Raw genomic sequence first — 27,529 nt, 5'->3', positions numbered from 1 at the left:
CAGGAAGCATACGACCAGAGAGAAAGAAAGAGAAACGAGAGAGAGAAAGAGGCTCCTACTGACAGCCTCAGAACAGTACACATTACAGTGTGTACAGATGCATTATAACGAGAGGTTTCCGCCATGCAAAATAATAATTATTCATTCGATTCTGATCCGAGATTGAACAGGATGAAACATCTATCTACTAATCTGTCCATCACATATTTTGTGGTCTGATATTGTCTCTGGAGAAGGCTGATTTCCACTACATAAACAAGAGGTTTTGGCCAGAGTTTTCAGTTAGTATTGGTCAGTTAAAATGTGGTGGGCTAGTTCTGTTGACACCAAGCATAATTAAAGTGTGCTGGTTGGCTGGCTAAATGGTCAGCTCTGGTTATAGCTAGGCTTAGTGAGCGAGGCTGCATGCGTCAAGAGACGGGGGTCAAACAGCTGGACACTACAGTCTGGGGACAGAAGAGGACACTATTGGTCTGGTCTGGCCTTTCTCTCCCTATCAAATGTCCTGTCTACCTTCTCTCCCTCTGCTGTGACAAGAGGCTGAGATCCACTGTGACTGGGCAGGCCCTAGCTGCATGAGATAACCCTCCTTGTCCCTCCCCATCTCCATCATTTTATCCTGGCATCACCTGCCTCCTGGGCACAGCCTAGACTCCCTTGCTGCTTTCCCTCTGTCTGGCCCTCATCCCCCTTCTGTCTGGGCTGCTCCACGCACGCCATCCCAGACCCACAAGCCTTGCTGAGCAGCACAGCAGAGTACAGCACACTCCACAGCCTCACTCACTAGAGCCCTCCTACCCTGACTACTACACTACAGACAGGGCACAGCCTCCATACAGCGCAGTAAAAAAGTATTTGCCCCCTTTCTGATTTTCATATTTTTGATACTGAATGTTATCGTATCTTCAACCAATATAAAATATTTGATATAGGGAACCTGAGTTTACAAACCAAACTGGTTTTGCCACCTTTAGCTGCAATGACTTCAACCAAACACTTCCTGTAGTTGTTGATCAGTCTCTCACGTCGTTGTGGAGGAATTTTGGCCCACTCTTCCATGCAGAACTGCTGTAACTCAGCAACATTTGTGTTTTTTCAAGCAGAGAGTGATTGGGCAGATAACAATCCAAGATCTGCTCACTTTCCTTTCTAGACACTCTTGAGATTTCAAAACCATCTAGGGCCCATTTGAATGAGCAGCCAATGCCATTCATTCAGCCACAGCCAGGGTTATTTAAGTGACCACTTATGAAAACAAAGTAAGAAGCAAAACCACTCACTCCAGGTCTTTGTTGGCACGGAGACAAATATGAATGAGAACAACTAGAGAGCGAGTGAGTGGGAGCAGAGCAGCCTCCAGACTTGATCAAAGGACAGACAGACAGTGACACTGCCTCTGAGGCTGACATGTTTTCTGATGGCTTTCTGGCCGACAGCTCTGAGTCAGTGACCGTGTCTCAAATGGCACAATATTCCTTTTCCAGTGTACTACCTTCGACTAGGACCCATAGTGCACTATAAAAGGAATAGGGTGCCATTTGTGATGCAACCAGTGCCAGAATGACAGCAACTACTCAGGGGACAGCATGCAGGATGGGATGAGAGGATCCAGGGAGGAAGGGACAGCTTGAGGCCCACAAAAACACTACTGTCCTGGGTTGCCCTACCTGTGCTCTTGAACATAAAGTCCATATCCCTCTCCAGGTGGAGATCAGGGTCTGCATTCACAAAGCATCTCAGAGTAGGAGTGCTGATCTAGGTCCATTTTGTCTCTTCGATCATAAATGAATATGATTGTATGGACACGGGCCCACGCCACCACTACCCTCTGTATCCCAGCCCTCATACACTCCTTAAAGGAAAACTCCACCCAAAAACGATCTTTTGGTATTTGTTTCATTGGTCCATTGTTGACATATTCTCAAAATGTTTAGCTTGTCAGCAATACATTTGTCAAGATATAACTTTCAAAATACAGAAATCATCCCAGTATGATGATGCATTTGGCATCACATGATGCTGCGTTTTGCAACATGTCAACATTGGACTAATGAAACAAATATCAAAAGATTGTTTTGGGGTGGAATTTTTCTTTAACAACTCCCCCATCTTGGGATTTGCAGTGTAGAAGCCATTAACCAGCCCTAGCCCACAGCCTCCCACGCCAACCAACCCTCATCTCTATTGAATTACAGAGATTAAATCACAGATCCTTAATTAGGACCAATAAAGGCATCCTGTGGCTTCAGGTACTTCAGAGAGACGCTGTGATTGGATGAAAATGTGAAAACATATGAAATGAAATTGGTTTACCACTGAGTGTGCGCCCCACGACCCTGACTGGAGTAAAGCGGAGGAGAGGAGGAAAGAAGAGTCTCAGTGCGAATAAGACTTCTCACCATGGAAAAGCCCATAAAGGCCCAGCACAGTCAAAAAATATGAATTTCCTATATTTTATATATATTTCCACACTATGAGGTTGGAATAATATTGTGAAAATAATGATAATGCCATTTTAGTGTAAGAGGGTCTTTCTTTAAATGTGGCCAATGTGTGACATTGGGATCAACATTTAAAAATGGTTTAAAACAAAAATTTAAATGATTTTCATGCAGTTCCACATGTGTACTTAGAATAATAAAAGTGAATAAATGCAATTTGTCTCATAACTCCAACTGTACGACAACATGGGTCTAGGACTATACATTCTTTAAGCAGGGTTCATACACACATTGGCAAGTCCAATTCAAGGACTTTCAGGGACTTTTTCACGCAATTAATTGTAATTTTCAAGGAGCGGGCCGCGACCGGGAGACCCATGGGGCGGCGTAAAATTGGCCCATCATCGTCTGGGTTAGGGGAGGGTTTGGCCGGCAGGGATGTCCATGTCCCATCATGCACTAGTGACTCCTGTGGAGGGCTGGGTGCAGTGCACACTGACACAGTCGCCAGGTGTTGTCACGGTAGTCGTAGGGTTGAGACCAAAACGCAGCGGGTATATGTACACTCATCTTCTTTTATTTGGATAAAAAAGGGAAACCAAAAACAAACACGTATACAAAAACACAACGACGATAGACAGTCCTGTAAGGCATAACGCTAAACACGGAAATAACCTCCCACAAAGTGACAGGTGAAAACAGGCTCCCTAAGTATGACTCTCAATCAGCAACAATGATGTACAGCTGTTCCTGATTGAGAGTCATACCAGGCCAACACAGAAATACAAAACTAGAACAGCCCCTTAGAAATACAAACACAAGACAATACCCAACACCCCGGAACACATAAATCAAATACCCCTCTACAATACACACACACCCCCTAAATCAACTACCCCCTCTACATCGACACTTACACCAATAAACCCCAGAAACACTCTACACAAAATATCCCTCTATCTAAACATATACAAAAAACCATGAAAACAAATACCCTCTGCCACGTCCTGACCAAACTACAATAACAAATAGACCCCTTTACTGGTCAGGACGTGACAGGTGTACAGTGTTTCCTCCGACACATTGGTGCGGCTGGCATCCGGGTTAAGTGGGCATTGCGACTTGGTTGGGTTGTGTTTCGGAGGACGCACGGCCCTTGACCTTAGCCTCTCCCGTATTTGTGTTGCAAACTATTAAATTAAGGGAGTTATTGAGCTCTAAAGTGTCAAAATGTCCTTCAGTGTAACTGTCCGGGTTAAAATTCTAATGACAAAGGTGTTTTTAAAATGTAGAAATTCATCCTAAAAATATAAATGAACACCCATGGAATAATTGTGTTAGTGTTTGCAACAATATATAGAATAATGGGTGACATACTGTATCTAAAATTATTTAAAAACTTCAATAACTTGAAAAAAAGCTATATTAAATATGAAAAGGATTATATTTATAAGTCAAGATCAAGGCCAAGGAACTACCTGTTAAATATGTTTATGTATGAAATCCGTCCTTCAGTATCACACTTTTGTCCTTCAGCAAAACAAAAGTTTCATGTTATACCACAATGTCACCCGTTATGCTGAATGACAGTAGCTTTGTTATCCCATGTTTTCACTAGTTTACAACATGTACTCATGCAATTCATATTTACTTATTGTATGAAAACTGAATATTATCATTTTAAACTATTTTATGGCATTTTAAGGTATTTCAAGGCACATTATCTTTATACTGTAGATGCCGTTGTCTAATCAGAATAGGGCTGCACTGCACAGACAAAAGATTAACCCAGATCCAGTTGCTAGGCAGGAAAGACTAGCCAGAAGAAAAGCAAGTTATTGTTTTCATGTTACTGTCAGCAACAGAATAGGATATAATCGGATATAAAGCTGGGTGGATAATACTTAACATTAAGTTGCACTATTACACTGTAGTTAATATTTTATAGCACTGTAGTTAAGGTATAACTGATGCATTATATTAGTTCATATAATATTACACACACACACACAATTATGGATAAAAAATGGATTATGAATTATATTAGATAATAGCTGCTTCACATTTGGGGCACTTTATGAAAAATCGAGACTGTACAAGTTTGAATTGAAGTAGTTTGATGGGCATTTTATGTAGCTATTTTGTGTAGGTAACTTGAAATTGCATTTGTGTACATGCATTGAATATAAATTTACCAGTTACAGTGTAACAACGCATAATTACAACATTAACTATCATGTAATAATGTAGTAATAATGCAACTTAATGCAATGTAAAGTGTTGCCAAAGGCTCAAATTATAGTAAAGTGATTATTATTAACATTAGCAATGAAATAGTAACAAAACATGTTTGAGAGAAAAAGGGAGAGGGAGTTGATTTAACTTTTAAACTTTGATTAAGTGTTATCATTGTATAGCCTGCTATTAATAGACTACTAATAACATTTAATGGATGCGAATCCTATTCTGTGCCAGTGTCATAACTATTACATTTTAGTTTTTTAGCTATCAGAGAAGATGAAGGATGTCAATCCTGATCATCCTCTGATCCATACAATGACACAATCTGATGCTGAAAAAAAGAGGGAAAAAGTTAGATTAAATCTGAGGACATGCAAAGGTCAAATAAATTCAAACGCAATATAAGTGAAAAATACAGGCCACGAGGGAAAAATAAAATGTCTTTAGTGAGGAAAACACAGGTCATTGCAATACTCAGTAGAGATGAAAATAGTCGCCTTCTCTCAGGGAAGAAAGACACTGTCCCGCAAAAGAACAATAAGTTTCAGAGGCGCATTCTCATGAAATCTCTAAAAGAACTCCATGCAGAGTACAATTCAGAACGGGACACTCTCGCTGTCATACAGACAGTATTTACAACTTCTAGATGACTGGTTGAGCCATAGCGAGTTGCTGAAAACCACAAAGCGTTTCCGAGTTACTGTCTTCCATTGTCTGTGATCTCAAGAACAAGCAATGCATGTATCGTGTTTGTGCAAAGTGTTGCTATGATGAAATAGAGCTGGCCCTACCTGAAGAGAATGCACCGATTTATCATGGCAACAGTGGCAAAGGGAGAAATCAAGCAACTGAGAAAGATCATTCACAAATTTTGTGAAAAGAACAGAGACGGGCACGTGGCTCGATCTGGTTAAAAACTTCAACGAGAAACTGGATGCTCTTGCGAGGTACCAGTTTAACTGGCTGCACCAAGTTGAGCAGTGCCGAAATTATTGTTATTGCTGAAGGAATCACATTTAATCAATATTTGTGGTGGGCCGTAGTGATATGTGTCATTCAGGGTAACAAAATATTGTCATACAGTATAACACCAGTATTTCAAATTAAAATAAAATAACTTTGTTTTGTTGACTCAGAGAGACCAAAACAAATCTCAAAGGATGAAGTGAAAGATATTTTCATAGATTTTAGCATTTATTTCGGTGTAAGGCAGGAAGTTTTTGTAAAAAAACCTTCAACAAATGTTGAATTGTACCCGTATATATATATATATATATATACTGCTCAAAAAAATAAAGGGAACACTTAAACAACACAATGTAACTCCAAGTCAATCACACTTCTGTGAAATCAAACTGTCCACTTAGGAAGCAACACTGATTGACAATACATTTCACATGCTGTTGTGCAAATGGTATAGACAACAGGTGGAAATTATAGGCAATAAGCAAGACACCCCCAATAAAGGAGTGGTTCTGCAGGTGGAGACCACAGACCACTTCTCAGTTCCTATGCTTCCTGGCTGATGTTTTGGTCACTTTTGAATGCTGGCGGTGCTTTCACTCTAGTGGTAGCATGAGACGGAGTCTACAATCCACACAAGCGGCTCAGGTAGTGCAGCTCATCCAGGATGGCACATCAATGCGAGCTGTGGCAAGAAGGTTTGCTGTGTCTGTCAGCGTAGTATCCAGAGCATGGAGGCACTACCAGGAGACAGGCCAGTACATCAGGAGACGTGGAGGAGGCCGTAGGAGGGCAACAACCCAGCAGCAGGACCGCTACCGCCAGAGCCCTGCAAAATGACCTCCAGCAGGCCACAAATGTGCATGTGTCTGCTCAAACGGTCAGAAACAGACTCCATAAGGGTGGTATGAGGGCCCGACGTCCACAGGTGGGGGTTGTGCTTACAGCCCAACACCGTGCAGGACGTTTGGCATTTGCCAGAGAACACCAAGACTGGCAAATTCGCCACTGGCGCCCTGTGCTCTTCACAGATGAAAGCAGGTTCACACTGAGCACATGTGACAGACGTGACAGAGTCTGGAGACACCGTGGAGAACGTTCTGCTGCCTGCAACATCCTCCAGCATGACCGGTTTGGCGGTGGGTCAGTCATAGTGTGGGGTGGCATTTCTTTGGGGGGCCGCACAGCCCTCCATGTGCTCGCCAGAGGTAGCCTGACTGCCAATCAGGTACCGAGATGAGATCCCCAGACCCCTTGTGAGACCATATGCTGGTGCGGTTGGCCCTGGGTTCCTCCTAATGCAAGACAATGCTAGACCTCATGTGGCTGGAGTGTGTCAACAGTTCCTGCAAGAGGAAGGCATTGATGCTATGGACTGGCCCGCCCGTTCCCCAGACCTGAATCCAATTGAGCACATCTGGGATATCATGTCTTGCTCCATCCACCAACGCCACGTTGCACCACAGACTGTCCAGGAGTTGGCGGATGCTTTAGTCCAGGTCTGGGAGGAGATCCCTCAGGAGACCATCCGCCACCTCATCAGGAGCATGCCCAGGCGTTGTAGGGAGGTCATACAGGCACGTGGAGGCCACACACACACTACTGAGCCTCATTTTGACTTGTTTTAAGGACATTACATCAGAGTTGGATCAGCCTGTAGTGTGGTTTTCCACTTTAATTTTGAGTGTGACTCCAAATCCAGACCTCCATGGGTTGATAAATTGGATTTCCATTGATTATTTTTGTGTGATTTTGTTGTCAGCACATTCAACTATGTAAAGAAAAAAGTATTTAATAAGATTATTTCTTTCATTCAGATCTAGGATGTGTTGTTTAAGTGTTCCCTTTATTTTTGTTGAGCAGTGTATATATATAAGGTGAATCTTTCGGATACAAGCATTTGATTTTGCAATGCATACATTATTTTGAATGTGTGCCCATGAAAAATGTTTTCAAACCGTAACATAATGAGATGTGAAATGTTACTTAGTTACACTCTATTAAAAAAACTGTCTGACAGCTAGATTCAGGATTCTTACAAGTTCAATGTCAAATTGAACTGATTAATGCTTAATATACAGTGAAGGAAAAAAGTATTTGATCCCCTGCTTATTTTGTCCGTTTGCCCACTGACAAAGAAATGATCAGTCTATAATTTTAATGGTAGGTTTATTTGAACAGTGAGAGACAGAATAACAATAACAAAATCCAGAAAAACTTATGGCAAAAATATTATAAATTGATTTGCATTTTAATGAGGGAAATAAGTATTTGACCCCTCTGCAAAATATGACTTAGCACTTGGTGGCAAAACCCTTGTTGGCAATCACAGAGGTCAGACGTTTCTTGTAGTTGGCCACCAGGTTTGCACACATCTCAGGAGGGATTTTGTCCCACTCCTCTTTGCAGATCTTCCCCAAGTCATTAAGGTTTCGAGGCTGACGTTTGGCAACTCGAACCTTCAGCTCCCTCCACAGATTTTCTATGGGATTAAGGTCTGGAGACTGGCTAGGCCACTCCAGGACCTTAATGTGCTTCTTCTTGAGCCACTCCTTTGTTGCCTTGGCCGTGTGTTTTGGGTCATTGTCATGCTGGAATACCCATCCACAACCCATTGTCAATGCCCTGGCCCCGTCCATCGTCCCTTTGATGCGGTGAAGTTGTCCTGTCCCCTTAGCAGAAAAACACCCCAAAGCATAATGTTTCCACCTCCATGTTTGACGGTGGAGATGGTGTTCTTGGGGTCATAGGCAGCATTCCTCCTCCTCCAAACACGGCGAGTTGAGTTGATGTCAAAGAGCTCCATTTTGGTCTCATCTGACCACAACACTTTCACCAGTTGTCCTCTGAGTCATTCAGGTGTTCATTGGCAAACTTCAGACGGGCATGTATATGTATTCTTGAGCAGGGGGACCTTGCGGGCGCTGCAGGATTTCAGTCCTTCATGGCGTAGTGTGTTACCATTTGTTTTCTTGGTGACTATGGTCCCAGCTGCCTTGAGATCATTGACAAGATCCTCCCGTGTAGTTCTGGGCTGATTCCTCACCGTTCTCATGATCATTGCAACTCTACGAGATGAGATCTTGCATGGAGCCCCAGGCCGAGGGAGATTGACAGTTCTTTTGTGTTTCTTCCATTTGCGAATACTCGCACCAACTGTTGTCACCTTCTCACCAAGCTGCTTGGCGATGGTCTTGTAGCCCATTCCAGGCTTGTGTAGGTCTACAATCTTGTCCCTGACATCTTTGGAGAGCTCTTTGGTCTTGGCCATGGTGGAGAGTTTGGAATCTGATTGATTTCTTCTGTGGACAGTTGTCTTTTATACAGGTAACAAGCTGAGAATAGGAGCACTCCCTTTAAGAGTGTGCTCCTAATCTCAGTTTGTTACCTGTATAAAAGACACCTGGGAGCCAGAAATCTTTCTGATTGAGAGGGGGTCAAATACTTATTTCCCTCATTAAAATGCAAATCAATTTATAACATTTTTGACATGCGTTTTTCTGGATTTTTTGTTGTTGTTATTCTGTCTCTCATTGTACAAATAAACCTACCATTAAAATTATAGACTGATCATTTCTTTGTCAGTGGGCAAACGCACAAAATCAGCAGGGGATCAAATAATTTTTTCCCTCACTGTATACTATAACAACAACTTACAGTGCCATAAATGCAAGGACAGAAAAGTAATGTTTTATGTCACAATTTAGGACAAATACATCAAGACACCAACCATGATAAAGGGTTAAAAACAGGCTTTAAATTAACTTGTGAATGTTATTGAATATAGCTATGATCCCCCGTATAGCTTAATTGGCATATTATTATCAATGACTTCTCAGCAGCTGTAACAATTTGTCCAGCTTAGGAAATCCTCACTGGTACCCTAGTTTCTAGAAAAGCGACTGACATTTCAGCCTGTTGTGGTGGGATGGAGTTTTGGCCTGCCTGGTGATATCACCAGGCGGTACATTTGTTAATTAACCAATAAGAAAGAGAGTTCCAAACCTCTCTGCCAATAACAGCTAGTTCTCAGTTTTCCCCTCCCCACTCAGACCACTCCCAGACAGTCCTAGCAACATTCTTGCTTGAGAAATTGCTCTTTGCTAAGAAGCTATTTCTGTTTCTTTTTCTCCATATTATTTAATTTAAAACAATCACAGTAAGGTACTTAATTGTTACCCAGATTATTTGATATTGAGATAAAAATGGCTGCATTGGACCTTTCAACTCTGTGTGTGAACAGGGGAAGAGAGGAAAGGAAAGCCTGGCATCCCGTCGTGGAAGTCTTTGCTGGGCTTGGGCTGGAGAGGAGGGGGTATTCAAGGTAATATGTCTGCCACTGAACACACTGGAGAGGGCTGCTGTTGCTGCAAGGATGAACAACAGCTAACTAAGAGAGACAAGCCAGAGACACACACACACACACACACACACACACACACACACACACACACACACACACACACACACACACACACACACACACACACACACACACACACACACACACACACACACACACACACACACACACACACAGGGGAGGGGAGTTGCTGAGGAAAACCCCATTGAGCACATAGCCTGGCTGCTCCACTGGATGCACACATCTCATAGTGTCAACATGGCCAAAAGCTTTCAACTGCCTTAAACTCATCACAGCACTAACGCTAAGTCTCCCCTTGTGCTCCCGGCTTCAGTAGGAAATTGAAATGGGATGCAAACACTTGGTAGTGCAGACGTTTCTAGGTCTGGGAGAGCCTGCTGGGAGAGTGCTGGCTTAAATGCAATGGGCAGGTAAGACTACAGAGATTTAGAGGGTGTGTGAGTTAGAATAGAAAGTATCTGTGAACACGCATGCATGCACACACACACACACACACAAACACACGCATGCACAAACACACACACAGTTGGACACTTCCCTACTGTGCCCTCTCCCTAATCTATTCTCCATTAGCTTGTTGTGATGTTGCTATTTTTGAAAACACAGGGGAGGGGGATCTCACTCCATCACAACACAATACACAGCGGCAAGCAGTAAGCACACAAACAAAAAACAGCCCCTAACCACCTTCCCACTCGGCACAGCAGCCAGGCAGGCAGCCAGGCAGGCAGGCAGGCAGGCAGGCAGGCAGGCAGGCAGGCAGGCAGGCAGGCACTAATCCTCCCCTGCCCTAATTGTGGGTGCAGTCACCCCACATTCACTTCATGAAAAAGCTGGCTTATACAGTACTTTACCAGACCGCTCTCTCTCTCTCTCTCTCTCCTCTCTCTCTCTCTCTCTCTCTCTCTCTCTCTAAATGATCCACTCTACTCCACCAACAGATACTGGAACAGTAGGTGTTACTTTTTCTCTTTTGCTCTCTCTGTTTCTCTCACTCCATCTCTGTTTCTCTCACTCCATCTCTCTCTGTTTCTCTCACTCCATCTCTCTCTGTTTCTCTCACTCCATCTCTCTCTGTTTCTCTCACTCCATCTCTCTGTTTCTCTCACTCCGTCTCTCTCTGTTTGTCTCACTCCGTCTCTCTCTGTTTCTCTCACTCCGTCTCTCTCTGTTTCTCTCACTCCGTCTCTCTCTGTTTCTCTCACTCCATCTCTCTCTGTTTCTCTCACTCCATCTCTCTCTGTTTCTCTCACTCCGTCTCTCTCTGTTTCTCTCACTCCGTCTCTCTCTGTTTCTCTCACTCCATCTTTCTGTTTCTCACTCATCTCTCTCTGGTTCTCTCACTCTGTCTCTCTCTGTTTCTCTCACTCCATCTCTCTCTGTTTCTCTCACTCCATCTCTCTCTGTTTCTCTCACTCCATCTATCTCTGTTTCTCTCACTCATCTCTCTCTGTTTCTCTCACTCCATCTCTCTCTGTTTCTCTCACTCCATCTCTCTCTGTTTCTCTCACTCTGTCTCTCTCTGTTTCTCTCACTCCATCTCTCTCTGTTTCTCACTCCATCTATCTCTGTTTCTCTCACTCCATCTCTCTCTGTTTCTCTCACTCCATCTCTCTCTGTTTCTCTCACTCCATCTCTCTCTGTTTCTCTCACTCCATCTCTCTCTGTTTCTCTCACTCATCACTCTCTGTTTCTCTCACTCCATCTCTCTCTGTTTCTCTCACTCCGTCTCTCTCTGTTTCTCTCACTCTGTCTCTCTCTGTTTCTCTCACTCATCTCTCTCTGTTTCTCACTCCATCTATCTCTGTTTCTCTCACCTCATCTCTCTGTTTCTCTCACTCCATCTCTCTCTGTTTCTCTCACTCATCACTCTCTGTTTCTCTCACTCATCACTCTCTGTTTCTCTCACTCCATCTCTCTCTGTTTCTCTCACTCCGTCTCTCTCTGTTTCTCTCACTCCGTCTCTCTCTGTTTCTCTCACTCTGTCTCTCTCTGTTTCTCTCACTCCATCTCTCTCTGTTTCTCTCACTCCATCTCTCTCTGTTTCTCTCACTCCATCTCTCTCTGTTTCTCTCACTCCGTCTCTCTCTGTTTCTCTCACTCCGTCTCTCTCTGTTTCTCTCACTCCATCTCTCTCTGTTTCTCTCACTCCATCTCTCTCTGTTTCTCTCACTCCGTCTCTCTCTGTTTCTCTCACTCCATCTTTCTGTTTCTCACTCATCTCTCTCTGGTTCTCTCACTCTGTCTCTCTCTGTTTCTCTCACTCCATCTCTCTCTGTTTCTCTCACTCCATCTCTCTCTGTTTCTCTCACTCCATCTCTCTCTGTTTCTCTCACTCATCTCTCTCTGTTTCTCTCACTCCATCTCTCTCTGTTTCTCTCACTCCATCTCTCTCTGTTTCTCTCACTCTGTCTCTCTCTGTTTCTCTCACTCCATCTCTCTCTGTTTCTCACTCCATCTATCTCTGTTTCTCTCACTCCATCTCTCTCTGTTTCTCTCACTCCATCTCTCTCTGTTTCTCTCACTCCATCTCTCTCTGTTTCTCTCACTCTGTCTCTCTCTGTTTCTCTCACTCCATCTCTCTCTGTTTCTCACTCCATCTATCTCTGTTTCTCTCACTCCATCTCTCTCTGTTTCTCTCACTCCATCTCTCTCTGTTTCTCTCACTCATCACTCTCTGTTTCTCTCACTCCATCTCTCTCTGTTTCTCTCACTCCGTCTCTCTCTGTTTCTCTCACTCAGCTCTCTCTGTTTCTCACTCCATCTATCTCTGTTTCTCTCACCTCATCTCTCTGTTTCTCTCACTCCATCTCTCTCTGTTTCTCTCACTCATCACTCTCTGTTTCTCTCACTCCATCTCTCTCTGTTTCTCTCACTCCGTCTCTCTCTGTTTCTCTCACTCCGTCTCTCTCTGTTTCTCTCACTCTGTCTCTCTCTGTTTCTCTCACTCCATCTCTCTCTGTTTCTCTCACTCCATCTCTCTCTGTTTCTCTCACTCCATCTCTCTCTGTTTCTCTCACTCCATCTCTCTCTGTTTCTCTCACTCCGTCTCTCTCTGTTTCTCTCACTCCGTCTCTCTCTGTTTCTCTCACTCCGTCTCTCTCTGTTTCTCTCACTCTGTCTCTCTCTGTTTCTCTCACTCCATCTCTCTCTGTTTCTCTCACTCCATCTCTCTCTGTTTCTCTCACTCATCTCTCTCTGTTTCTCACTCCATCTATCTCTGTTTCTCTCACCTCATCTCTCTGTTTCTCTCACTCATCACTCTCTGTTTCTCTCACTCCATCTCTCTCTGTTTCTCTCACTCCGTCTCTCTCTGTTTCTCTCACTCCGTCTCTCTCTGTTTCTCTCACTCCGTCTCTCTCTGTTTCTCTCACTCTGTCTCTCTCTGTTTCTCTCACTCCATCTCTCTCTGTTTCTCTCACTCCATCTCTCTCTGTTTCTCTCACTCCATCTCTCTCTGTTTCTCTCACTCATCACTCTCTGTTTCTCTCACTCCATCTCTCTCTGTTTCTCTCACTCCGTCTCTCTCTGTTTCTCTCACTCAGCTCTCTCTGTTTCTCACTCCATCTATCTCTGTTTCTCTCACCTCATCTCTCTGTTTCTCTCACTCCATCTCTCTCTGTTTCTCTCACTCATCACTCTCTGTTTCTCTCACTCCATCTCTCTCTGTTTCTCTCACTCCGTCTCTCTCTGTTTCTCTCACTCCGTCTCTCTCTGTTTCTCTCACTCTGTCTCTCTCTGTTTCTCTCACTCCATCTCTCTCTGTTTCTCTCACTCCATCTCTCTCTGTTTCTCTCACTCCATCTCTCTCTGTTTCTCTCACTCCATCTCTCTCTGTTTCTCTCACTCCGTCTCTCTCTGTTTCTCTCACTCCGTCTCTCTCTGTTTCTCTCACTCCGTCTCTCTCTGTTTCTCTCACTCTGTCTCTCTCTGTTTCTCTCACTCCATCTCTCTCTGTTTCTCTCACTCCATCTCTCTCTGTTTCTCTCACTCCATCTCTCTCTGTTTCTCTCACTCATCTCTCTCTGTTTCTCACTCCATCTATCTCTGTTTCTCTCACCTCATCTCTCTGTTTCTCTCACTCATCACTCTCTGTTTCTCTCACTCCATCTCTCTCTGTTTCTCTCACTCCGTCTCTCTCTGTTTCTCTCACTCCGTCTCTCTCTGTTTCTCTCACTCTGTCTCTCTCTGTTTCTCTCACTCCATCTCTCTCTGTTTCTCTCACTCCATCTCTCTCTGTTTCTCTCACTCCGTCTCTCTCTGTTTCTCTCACTCCGTCTCTCTCTGTTTCTCTCACTCATCACTCTCTGTTTCTCTCACTCCATCTCTCTCTGTTTCTCTCACTCCATCTCTCTCTGTTTCTCACTCATCTCTCTCTGGTTCTCTCACTCTGTCTCTCTCTGTTTCTCTCACTCCATCTCTCTCTGTTTCTCTCACTCCATCTCTCTCTGTTTCTCTCACTCCATCTCTCTCTGTTTCTCTCACTCATCTCTCTCTGTTTCTCTCACTCCATCTCTCTCTGTTTCTCTCACTCCATCTCTCTCTGTTTCTCTCACTCCGTCTCTCTCTGTTTCTTTCACTCCATCTCTCTCTGTTTCTCTCACTCCATCTCTCTCTCTGTTTCTCTCACTCCATCTCTCTCTGTTTCTCTCACTCCATCTATCTCTGTTTCTCTCACTTCATCTCTCTGTTTCTCTCACTCCATCTCTCTCTGTTTCTCTCACTCATCTCTCTCTGTTTCTCACTCCATCTCTCTCTGTTTCTCTCACTCCATCTCTCTCTCTGTTTCTCTCACTCCATCTCTCTCTCTGTTTCTCTCACTCCATCTCTCTCTCTGTTTCTCTCACTCCATCTCTCTCTCTGTTTCTCTCACTCCGTCTCTCTATGTTTCTCTCACTCCATCTCTCTGTTTCTCTCACTCCATATCTCTCTGTTTCTCTCACTCCATCTCTCTGTTTCTCTCACTCCATCTCTCTCTGTTTCTCTCACTCCATCTCTCTCTGTTTCTCTCACTCCATCTCTCTCTGTTTCTCTCACTCCATCTCTCTGTTTCTCACTCCATCTATCTCTGTTTCTCTCACTTCATCTCTCTGTTTCTCTCACTCATCTCTCTCTGTTTCTCTCACTCCATCTCTCTCTGTTTCTCTCACTCCATCTCTCTGTTTCTCTCACTCCATCTCTCTCTGTTTCTCTCACTCCATCTCTGTTTCTCTCACTCCATCTCTCTCTGTTTCTCTCACCCCATCTCTGTTTTTCTTTCGCTCTCCCTCTCTCTCTCTCCTTCCCCATCTCTCTCTTCATCTGTCTCCCTTTCTTCCTCACCATCTCTCACTCCCCCTCCCCCCTCTGCATCACTCTCTCTCCATCCCTCCCTTCTCTCTATTTTTCTCTCTCTCTGTCTCCCTCTCTCCCACAGAAAGAGCCTAAGGTGATTATAGACTATGGTGGGGGACTAAATCACAGCCTTTGTTTCCTAAAAATAGGTTTAAAATAGTGTAACCTACAACAATACAGGACAGATCTCTGTGCGCATGCCTTTGGAGGGTAGAAAAGGGTCAGCCAGTATTGAGGTCAAGAAGGTATTCCTCTCCATGAAAGATGGAGGAGAGGAGAGGAGAGTGAGGGTAGTTGCTAGTTGCTTACCAGAATGTTCTCAGTGAGAGCTGCTCTGCCTGCTCTGACATCATCATGGCTGGTATTCCACATGATTCCACATGTCAGCAGGACATGCAGCTAAATCACACAGTCACTAGAGACACATTAAAAACAGGGTATTAAATGGTTCAGCAATTAATTCCTTTTAATCAAAAAAGCCATCAGTCAAGTGAGCGGCCACCCGCTGTGCTGCTCTCCCCCTCCTGGCTTTTTCCTATGTCTGTGTAGACTGAGGTCCACATAGTGTTGTGCTCTCTGATCTACTGTCTGAAACACATGGAGACCCACAGAGACACACTGGGTACTGGTGGAGGTCCACAACTTTGTTTATTAGTCATATACAGTACACATGATATACACTGAGTGAACAAAACATTAGGAACACCTTCCTAATAATTAGTTGCACCCCTTTTGCCCTCAGAACAGCCTGAATTCATCGGGGCATGGACACTACAAGGTGTTGAAAGCGTTCCACAGGGATACTGGCCCATGTTGACTCAAATGCTTCCCATAGTTGTGTCAAGTTGGCTGGTAGTGGATCTCGACTCCGAATAGCTCACTCCATCTCATCCCATAGAGGCTCAGTTGACTTGGCAGGCCACTGCAGTAAACTGAATTCACTGTGGAACCACTCCTGGACAATCCTAGCCTTGTGACATTGGGCATTATCCTGCTGACAAAATCTATTCTCAGATGGATACACTGCTGCCATGAAGAGATACACCTGACTGGCACTGATCTTCAGATATGCTGTGGCATTCAAACATTGCTCCACTTCTATCAAGGGGCCCAATGTGTGCAATGAAAACACACCCCCACACCCTCACACCACCACCACCAGCCTGCAATGTTGACACGCGGCATGACGGATGCATGTACTCATGGTTTTCTCCATACCATAGTCCTACCATCAGTGTGAAAGAGCAGGAACCGGGGTTCATCAGACCAGGTAATGTTTTTCCAATTCTCCAGTGTCCAGTGTTTTTGTTCCTAAGCCCACTGCAATCGCAGTTTCTTGTTTTTTGTTGAAAGAAGTGGAACTCTCTAAGGTGTCAACGTACGACGAGTTGTGCATTCTTTTATGGGTCTTTGGGCACCAATGTTGTACTGGACTGTCAGTTAACTAACTGTAGCCTGTCTGTTGCTCTGCACAATTCATGTCAGCCTGCTTTGTCCTCTTTCATCAATGACCTGTTTTTGACCACTAGCCTGCCGTTGGCTGGATGTCTTTGGGTGGTGGACCATTCTTGATACACACGGGAAACTGTCGAGCTTGAAAAATCCAGCAGCACTGCGGTTCTTGAGAACCTCAAACCGGTGCGCCTGGCACCGACTACCATATCCCATTCAAAGGCACTTAAATCTTGTGTCTTGCCCATTCAGCCCCTGTCTCCTCCCCTTCATCTACACTGTTTTGAAGTGGATTTAACTTCTCGACCAAATTCAAACTACAGAATTGTAAATATTTAACAATCTTGAAAATACACATGCAATATGTCAAAATAAAGCTTAACTTCTTGTTAATCCAGCCAAGGTGTCAGATTTCAAAAAGGCTTTACGGCGAAAGCATACCATGCGATTATCTGAGGACAGCGCCCAACACACAAATGCATAACAATCATTTTCAACCAGGCAGGTGGTGACACGAAAGTCAGAAATAGCGATATAGAAAATGCCTTACCTTTGATGATCTTCTTCTGTTGACACTCCAATAGGTCCTATTCACATCACAAATGGTCCTTGGAGTACTCAGTGTATGTGGAGTACTCAGTGTATGTGGAGTACTCAGTGTATGTGGAGTACACAGTGCAACGGAATGCTTACTTTCAGGTTCACCTCTCGACAACGGAACAACAATAGAAAAGTAATTAAGTAAATAAAAGAGTAGTAAAAAATAAAAGCTCAATGAATAGGATTAACATTTAGCAAAAATATAACACATGAAGGGTCTCAAATGAAAACTGTTCTACTGTCTGTTCTACTGATACACACTGAGACACACTGGATACTGGTGGAGGTCCACATACTGTTCTACTGTCAGTTCTACTGATACACACTGAGACACACTGGATACTGGTGGAGGTCCACATACCGTTCTACTGTCAGTTCTACTGATACACACTGAGACACACTGGATACTGGTGGAGGTCCACATACTGTTCTACTGTCAGTTCTACTGATACACACTGAGACACACTGGATACTGGTGGAGGTCCACATACTGTTCTACTGTCAGTTCTACTGATACACACTGAGACACACTGGATACTGGTGGAGGTCCACATACCGTTCTACTGTCAGTTCTACTGATACACACTGAGACACACTGGATACTGGTGGAGGTCCACATACCGTTCTACTGTCAGTTCTACTGATACACACTGAGACACACTGGATACTGGTGGAGGTCCACATACTGTTCTACTGTCAGTTCTACTGATACACACTGAGACACACTGGATACTGGTGGAGGTCCACATACTGTTCTACTGTCAGTTCTACTGATACACACTGAGACACACTGGATACTGGTGGAGGTCCACATACTGTTCTACTGTCAGCTCTACTGAGACACTGAGGCAGACTGGCTACTGGTGAACAGTTCAGAGGGGGGCCACATTGGGCACAATACAGTCTGTTTTGACTGTTTCCACACATTACTAGACGTTGGTGCTGGAAACGTGCTGAGCTAATTTATCTCTCTCTAGGAAGGTATAGAATCTAGTGAATGGAGAAGCAGAGGCTTAAACCTGCACTCACGGGGCATGAATTTCCTGTCTTTCCTCTAATGTCAGAACAGAGTCAGACGGACACCTCCTTCCCTGGTTGGCAGGACAGGACTTATTTCATTATTCCACTGAAGGCTTGATTAGACAGAGAAGGTAATTAAACCAGCCAATTCATTGCCAATTCAACGGGCACGTCACCTGTAAATAATGGAAACTTCGTGTCCATTCCTACATAATCATATCGCTATCACATTAATGCATCGAGCACGGCTCGCTTTAGGGTCACCACGAGGGCTGCTTTAAATCTTAGACGAGCTGTTTCCATAATTCTGGCCCAGCACCTTTTATAGACACACGGAAGAACTACACAAAAATGACTGCATTGTAAATGGGAGAAATTGATATTAAGCGAATCAATTATTTTACTGAGCGAAAGGGGGGCTGAAATTCCTCAGTTCAGTTCATTGCTTATTCTACCTACTGTACAGTATGCCTCCAACCAGGATAATTCAGATTGAGTCATTAGTCTCAATCAACAATCAATTAATCAATCGATAAAGATAGGAGTTTGGTGGAATATTAGATGGTGTTATGAGTTCTAGGAAGTGAATAAGGTTCCCAGGAAGTGTCATGAATGAGGGGGGCACTGTTGAATTGTAGTCACCCCCTGAGAGGATTGTACCGTTTGTTAATTAAACCTTTGTTAAAAAATGGAATTGATAGCCATTTTATTAGTTCATTAAAAAAAGTTATGAATATTAATTTTCCAATTTGAAATGCGCTCTCACCTCTCTTTTCCCCATCCTCCCTTTCTCAAACACACATAACAAAAAGCCTGAATAATTTATCAATTGACTTCTTATATTTTAATTAATTAATTCAGTAATGCAAAATTCATAAACGGCCATCCTCCGCATCCCCCCACCTCGTCTTCCTCTACTTTGTAATGAAGTGGTTAAGAGAAGGAGAGAACGAGGGAGGTCTGCCTCCGGGGGTATTTTATACAGAAGGGGGTAGGCCTACGTTATGTGAAATATATTAGGACAAATCATCATCAGGATCCAACAATGTTCAGTAGGTTCAGCGTCTTTCTGACAGAGCGTTGATAGAGCCAATGCGGCATTTCTGTGTTATATAGGCCTATAGGGAGGAAAAGAGAGAGCGGGATAAGTAAAGGCTTGAGCACCAATGGTCGCTTATATCATGCCTGATGATGCATTATTACGACACACGAGGCCTGAGAGGATACGTCTCCTCCTCCTCATTCTCAGAATGATGATGTGGGGGGGGGGGGCTACCCTGTCACACGACTCGCTAAAGGGGAGCTACGCTGCGTGTCACCTTGTCAGCCTGTGTACTTCCTGCACACTGAGCCTCAGCTGGACTAAGTACCACAGAAGGCAAAGTTGAGTGGGACAGGCACAGTGTGTGTGTGTGTGTGTGTGTGTGTGTGTGTGTGTGTGTGTGTGTGTGTGTGTGTGTGTGCGTGTGTATGCCTGTGATTCACCCAGTTCCCTGGCAGTCTTCCAGGATCTATTTTCTCCTTCTCTTTACATAACAACAAACAGTATGATTGGGGCTGTGTGTCCTGTCCTGTCCTCACTGTGTGTTACTGTTTCGGTCTAAAGGAGGCCTGACTGTGCCAGGGAGCCTCCTGTGGGCTGGGATGAACAGCCAATCAGAGAGGGTTGTTCCTTGACCACACCCTAGGACAGAGCTGTGGCCCGGATTCGGGCCTGGCATGGGGAGCTTTGACGGTGGCCCCTGGGGGCCTCAGAGAGGGGGACAGGATCCGGGATCCGCTCACACCATATGCCTACAGGACAGCACCCAGCAGAGGCACAACCAAAATAGGGACTCAGAGCTCCCAATACAAGTCACTGACACCAACATAAGGCGTCTTTCTGCTCAGTAAAGACCAGCAGAGTAGAGTACAGTAGTATGCAGGACAAAGAGGGAGACAACCAGAGGCAGACAGGAAATAGAACAATGGAGGAGATGAGAGTAAAAGAGGAATGTGGAGGCAGCAGGAGAAGAAGAGACAGCCATGTCTGTCCACGCCTAGGGTGTGTGTAGGTTGAGCGTACAGTAAATGTGTGTATATTGAGGTTATGTGTGTGTGTATACATTAAGTACCTGCAGGGCAGGGTTGGTTGGGTGTCTCAGGGGCCCGGGGTGTACCTTTGCCCCTGCTCTCTGACAGCAAAGCTGCCTGCTCCTATTGCTCTAGGCTCTCTGTGGCTCTGGCCTGCTCCCTGCTCTGTGGCTCTGGCCCGCTCCCTGCTCTGTGGCTCTGGCCCGCTCTCTGCTCTGTGGCTCTGGCCCATTCCTTCCTCTGTGGCTCTGGCTCGCTCCCTGCTCTGTGGCTCTGGCCCACTCCCTGCTCTGTGGCTCTGGCCCGCTCCCTGCTCTGTGGCTCTGGCCCGCTCTCTGCTCTGTGGCTCTGGCCCGCTCTCTGCTCTGTGGCTCTGGCCCGCTCCCTGCTCTGTGGCTCTGGCCCGCTCCCTGCTCTGGCCCGCTCTCTGCTCTGTGGCTCTGGCCCGCTCCCTGCTCTGGCCCGCTCCCTGCTCTGTGGCTCTGGCCCGCTCCCTGCTCTGGCCCACTCCCTGCTCTGTGGCTCTGGGCCGCTCCCTGCTCTGGCCCGCTCTCTGCTCTGTGGCTCTGGCCCGCTCCCTGCTCTGGCCCGCTCCCTGCTCTGTGGCTCTGGCCCGCTCCCTGCTCTGGCCCACTCCCTGCTCTGTGGCTCTGGCCCGCTCCCTGCTCTGGCCCGCTCTCTGCTCTGTGGCTCTGGCCCGCTCTCTGCTCTGTGGCTCTGGCCCGCTCCCTGCTCTGGCCCGCTCTCTGCTCTGTGGCTCTGCTCACCGGTGCAGAAGCACTAATTGAATTAAGTCTTTATTATCACGCTGCAGAGGCAGCACTTCTTCTCCCCATCTCGCTTGGCTCGCTTGGCTGACACTTTTATCCTTGAACACCTGCTTGACATCAACTTCCTCCCCTCTTATTTATTCATCCCTCTCTCCTCTCCTCCTCCTCTCCGTGGCCAGTTACTGGCTGCAGTTCATTTCATCCTCCTACGAGTTGGCATACCAACACAGGGGTTTCTGCTGTTTGTTTTCCAACTATTGTGTTCAGAGTGAGTTTATTATTGTTATCCTTAATACTGAATTCGTCTCTATTAACACACAAGCCTTTTGCCTGATGTCTTTGACATTGTGGCAGCCGTGTGTGAGGAGTAGTTTGCATTGTACAAGCATCCACTCAGGATAAAGGCTAACTCACACAGTTGATCCTGTTACTACTACTATTTATTATCAGCCATTTGTTTACAGTATAGAATATGTCTGGACAGCCTATGCTTTACTAAGGAAGCTCCGGAGAAGAGCCTTGCAAAAGTAGGCTAGTATACATCACCTAGGATGTAGTGAACCATCCATCTAGTCTACAGTCCTCAGGCCACACTGCTTCCTGGGGTTCAGCTAAGTATTACTTTAAAGGACACACAAACACAAGGCTCTATTAAGTTGCCAAGGAGCTCTCTCTCTCTCCGTCTCTCAGTAATCTATTGACCGTTTGCATTCTCTCTCCTCTCCCCTAAACCACAGGGCTTTTTTTTCCATCTGTCAATTGAATCCATCGCTCATCTTGCTATGTCTCTATCTGTTGTTGTTTCTCCTGTGTTTTTCCAGCTCTCCCTCTGTGCATGTGAGTGCCCCTAACCTCTCTTCTCAACACATCCATCATGACTCCCCCCATCTCCACCTCCTCCACTCTTTTCTCTTATCCACATGCTTCCATTTTCTCAAGCGCTCTCGCTCCATCGTCTTCACTCTCCCTCCCATGTCCATGTCCATTTTTCACTTTTCTCTTTCTCCTTCCTCTCATCCTCTATGTGTTTTGTCTGGGTAACTTCTCCTCTAGCCGCTACCCTCTCCCTGGTGGATTTGTCCCCCAGCCCAGGGGGCCCCAGGCTGGCATGACTGCCCTTGGTGAGGCCCTTGGCTTGGCAGAGGCAAGCTGGGACACAATGTCCTCTGAGGCCAGGCGAAGTGGGGTGTGGAGGGCAGACAGTTAGGGTGGGGGACGAGGGAGGGTAGGGCAGGCAGACTTTACTCTGCCTGCTCTCAGAGGGCTGTGCTTCCAACCAACACAGAGATAAAATGTTCACGAGGTCTGACAAACGTGTTGACATGTATATTCCATAGAATGTCCCATATGCAAAATGACTCTTGTGCCAATGTCTGATTCTCATAATGAAATCATGTAATTATAAAGACCTTATTATACACTTCCTCAGATAAAGCTCCTGTGCTTCCTCCTCTCTTCCTACGCTGCTCCTGTCCTTCCTCCTCTCTTCCTACGCTGCTCCTGTCCTTCCTCCTCTCTTCCTACGCTGCTCCTGTACTTCCTCCTCTCTTCCTACGCTGCTCCTGTCCTTCCTCCTCTCTTCCTACGCTGCTCCTGTGCTTCCTCCTCTCTTCCTACGCTGCTCCTGTCCTTCCTCCTCTCTTCCTACGCTGCTCCTGTCCTTCCTCCTCTCTTCCTACGCTGCTCCTGTCCTTCCTCCTCTCTTCCTACGCTGCTCCTGTCCTTCCTCCTCTCTTCCTACGCTGCTCCTGTCCTTCCTCCTCTCTTCCTACGCTGCTCCTGTCCTTCCTCCTCTCTTCCTACGCTGCTCCTGTCCTTCCTCCTCTCTTCCTACGCTGCTCCTGTCCTTCCTCCTCTCTTCCTACGCTGCTCCTGTCCTTCCTCCTCTCTTCCTACGCTGCTCCTGTACTTCCTCCTCTCTTCCTACGCTGCTCCTGTCCTTCCTCCTCTCTTCCTACGCTGCTCCTGTCCTTCCTCCTCTCTTCCTACGCTGCTCCTGTACTTCCTCCTCTCTTCCTACGCTGCTCCTGTACTTCCTCCTCTCTTCCTACGCTGCTCCTGTCCTTCCTCCTCTCTTCCTACGCTGCTCCTGTCCTTCCTCCTCTCTTCCTACGCTGCTCCTGTACTTCCTCCTCTCTTCCTACGCTGCTCCTGTACTTCCTCCTCTCTTCTCTCCTCTGAACCAGTGTGAGCCCACAATGCCACAAAGCATTAGGCCCAAACACCATCACACACCCTCCTCACACACACACAAAGTCCAGCTGAGCACGTCTCCCACCATGTGCCAGAAGAGGTGACAGAAGCGTTCACGTTACACATGGGACTGATTGACTACAGCAGGCAGGCCCAGACATACAGAATGTCATGCTGACCAGTAGCTGAACGATACACACACTCACTCTTATCTACACTTACTCATTAAAACACACCCACACAAACACACACACACACACACACACACACACACACACACACACACACACACACACACACACACACACACACACACACACACACACACACACACACACACACACACACACACTCCCACACATCATTATAGACATCCACACCCAGGCACTAACAGACACTAACACACAAAGAAAAGCAAACAGTCTCTCAAACACACTTACACACCCACTTAGCTAGACTGTTGTTGGTGTGTCGGTGCCTCTGGGATGGCAGTGTAATAAAGGCATTGTCTTTGGAAGCTGTCTGAAGGGAGTCTGTGAATGTGGGAGGAGAGGAGAGAGGGCTATTGCTCTGGGACACGGGGGCCGTAGGTTCAGTGTCATTGTGGCCCCTCAGTGGAAAGGTACTTATTGTTTGATAGTTTCAATATAAGAGAGTACATGGTGTGTTTGTGTGTTAAAACAGAGGTGAAATGCTGACATAGCTCACTGCTCCATCTGATGGTTTCCAGGAGCCATAACAAGTCAGTGTTTGTTCTCTCTGACTACTGAAGGGAATAGGGGAGGAAACAAAGACACACACACACACACACACACACACACACACTGGTCAAAAGGACTGGAGCACTCCCTCAGACCCACTTTGTGATTGGCTGCAGTCATCAGAAACCATTCCTGTGTAATAGTAATGTGTGTCATTTAAAAGGGTACTCTGTAGTTAATGAGCGATCCCTCTACGACACCAAGGTGTCCGACACCTTTCCTGACAGACTGTTCTTTACCCATACAGCTCTCAGTCTAAACTGGTTGGCTCTCTGCCTGTTCTTGTCTGCACCATGCACCTTTCAAAAACACTCCTCGGGTATCCATTTGTGTCATTTGTGATGGACACAAATGTCTGGTTCTTATTACATGAAGCATAGCATGAGGTTAACTGACTATTCACTACCCACCAGATCACTATCTACAGCTATGGTGTCAGTTTGCCACCCCTGTCCTGTCCTGTCCGGTCCTGTCCTGCCCTGTCCTGTCCTGCTCTCATTTTACTCTCAGCAGCACGCCAGCCTCAACACTTCAAGCCGCTCTTTAAAAAGGTTCACAGAAATAATGAATATGACCATCTGCATTGGATGCAGGGTGTAGAAATCCTAATGGTCCCTTTAAGTGTGTTCCCTCCATTCAGAGAGAGAGGAGAGGTATATGGTAAGAGCGATGTTAAATCACACCGCAGGCCAGGCGTTCATTAAAGCCATTATACCAGCATCTCCCTCTAATGGAAATGGAAGCCAGCGCAGGCAGCTCGCTGTAGCGTTGGGGTGTAAATGAAAGTTGGGAAAGATTCCCCTGGCTCTGACAGGTGCAGGCTGAATTAGCTGTAGGGCTGTTCTAGCAGTCAGTGGGAGAGCGCTGCTATTGATTTTAAGCGCTGTTGCACTTCCTATCTGAAAGGGAATGTGTATTACTAGGACTCGGCACATCAATCACTCTGCCGCTCGACTTCTCTCCCCTGGCTGCTGCCAGGCCTCTTCTGATTCAGGAAGGATAAACAAACAGATTGGACCCAAAACAAACCATATCAAACACTGGATGGAATGAATATTCAGTAGGCGGCTCGGCCCATGTAACAAATAGCTAATAGATCAAATGTGCACGCGTAATACCCCTCACTACACTCACTCCTTATTTACCTGTTTATCTTCCATGTTGGCAGTGTGTTGGCAGTGTGTTGGCAGTGTGTTGGCAGTGCGTCATGTCATCTCCATGCTTGTCCTGGGTTTTGTGTCACCTTGGTTAAACAGCTTGCGTCAGCTCCTTGAGCTCTCTACTCGCCCCGTTCCCCTCTTCCCCTCCCCTCTCCCCTCTCCTTTTAGCATGTTTATGACCTGGCTACACGCACACACACACTCCGAGGTGTGTCTGAGATGACAAATGGCCTTCCGTCCAGGTCCCAAGCACAGCTCTCCCTTGTGCGAACCCTGACCTGTGACCTCTCGGCAAAGTGCTGTAGGAGAAAGATTACAGCCCATCAATCAGATTCCCATCAATCACCCTGCTACCCTGTCTGTCACAACACTTTACCCTCTCTGTCTGACGGACTGCTCCAAGAACACAAACACTCCACCAGCCTCCCCCTTTCCAGCCCCACCCTCTCCACTCCTGCCTGCCTGGCCAGCTCACCTCGCCCCCGTACATAAACGCCATAACAGCCCTAATAAAGCAGCTCCTCTCATCCATGTCAAGTTCAGCTCTGCTCCTGTCCATTCCTCTGTAGGCTCTGTGGCTCTGTCTGGCCCCCAGCCTTTATCTCATCCCTCAGTGCCACATCTACTGAGACATCAGCACCCACACAGGGCTCCTCTAGGACCCAGCAGGCTGGTGACAGTGAGTCACAGAGACTCCACCACCCTCACCATTATAGTCCAACTGGATGCTGATTGGACAATGTGTGACTCAAGCCTCGAGCTTTCCCTGTTACTGTCTATCAGTCCCTTCATTCTCCAGAGTAGTGCTCCTGTACTTATGTTAATACGGCTGAGTGTTCATTTTCCCTGGGTGTTTCATTCCAGTTACGGTTAGTGTAACTAGATAACAGAGCCTGCTGTTTTACATGTTCCTGGAGACAGCCGTTAATAACACTGGGCCTAATGTCAAATATTCCACTGGTGTCTGAAGACAAGGAGGCCTGGTGTGTTGAGTTAATTGTTGTGGGTTGATGATAAGAAGGTGTAGCGTAGAGGCCAGGGTGCTCTTTGGGCCATCTTCTACAATTACACAGGAAAACTAATTGGCACTTTCTTTATGTGGAGCCATTATCAATGTTCCTGGCAGGCAGAGGAGAAGAGAGGACTGATCTGTGTGTCAGAGTGCCAACAGTACAGTTACACATGGATGAGGACTGTTAATAACACCAGGGATGGCTCGCTGCGTGAGTGAGGATTCCTCATCAGAATGTGTTAGATCAGTGTGTATGTGGGGCTGTGTGTGTTCTGCGTTCGCTGCATACAGACAGAAGAGCATGGGAAGGATGGGGAGGTAGACAGAGAAAGGCTAGAGAAAGCCAAGCAAGTCAAACCCAGAACTGCCTGACAGCGGGAGATTAGTAAAATCTAGTCAGATGAAGAGCTACCGGCGTCAAATATTTATTTCAAAAAACGTTATGTCCGGAACCGTGCTGCAGCCAATCAGCATCCAGGATGGGAATGACAGGTTGTAGAAATAAGAGTAAATAATGTTGCCGTGGAAATAACATCAACACTGTTGACATTTAATTCCATGTGTCTGACGCGAACGAATACGTTGGTAGGACACAGCTTGTAGAAGTGTTGGCATATTATGTGACTTATCATGGATAGCATCACGGTGACGCCATCATTTTCTTTTCCAAAAGTTACCTCTTATTGACATTCATATCCACATTCCCCTCTGTCTCTCCCGGCCCATGCAGAAAGAGCTCTCAATTCAAACCCAGTTCTTCCTATTGGAGAGTGTGTGAATGTGCAGACAGATACCAACACATTAGCATCACAGTCACAGCGGAGACCAGAGGAGTGCATGTTGTGTTAATTGGCCCGCTAAAAGGCAATTATTAGTCAACATTAATATTCCATCGTCTGGCTCAAATAGCTTCTGAAAGGTGCAAAGTTTTCCAAACTTCCATCAGGCAGATTGTAATATTAAACAGGCATCTGCCTCTTGACATGAAGGAAGTGGTGCAGTAGGGATTCCTGGTACTCAGCACGAGACAGATCAGTTTTCTATTTTTGATCAGTCTGTGTAGTGACGCCGAAAAACTAAAAGGCACCGTGTGGCTTTTCCTGTGAAGAAAATGGTATTTTGCGG

The 27,529-nt window shown here is 45.8% G+C and overlaps 1 protein-coding gene across 6 annotated transcripts in view; it reads right to left on the bottom strand.

Annotated features, from left to right (window-relative positions):
- Positions 1 to 27,529, bottom strand: part of LOC106567259 (calmodulin-binding transcription activator 1) — a 493,378-nt gene that overhangs the window by 272,102 nt on the left and 193,747 nt on the right. The window lies entirely within an intron of this gene.

The sequence above is a fragment of the Salmo salar genome, chromosome 13, assembly GCF_965601325.2.
Source record: "Salmo salar chromosome 13, fSalSal1, whole genome shotgun sequence".
NCBI lineage: Eukaryota > Metazoa > Chordata > Actinopteri > Salmoniformes > Salmonidae > Salmo > Salmo salar.
Note: the sequence above shows the minus strand (reverse complement) of the source record. Positions and strands in the feature narration are given on the sequence as shown.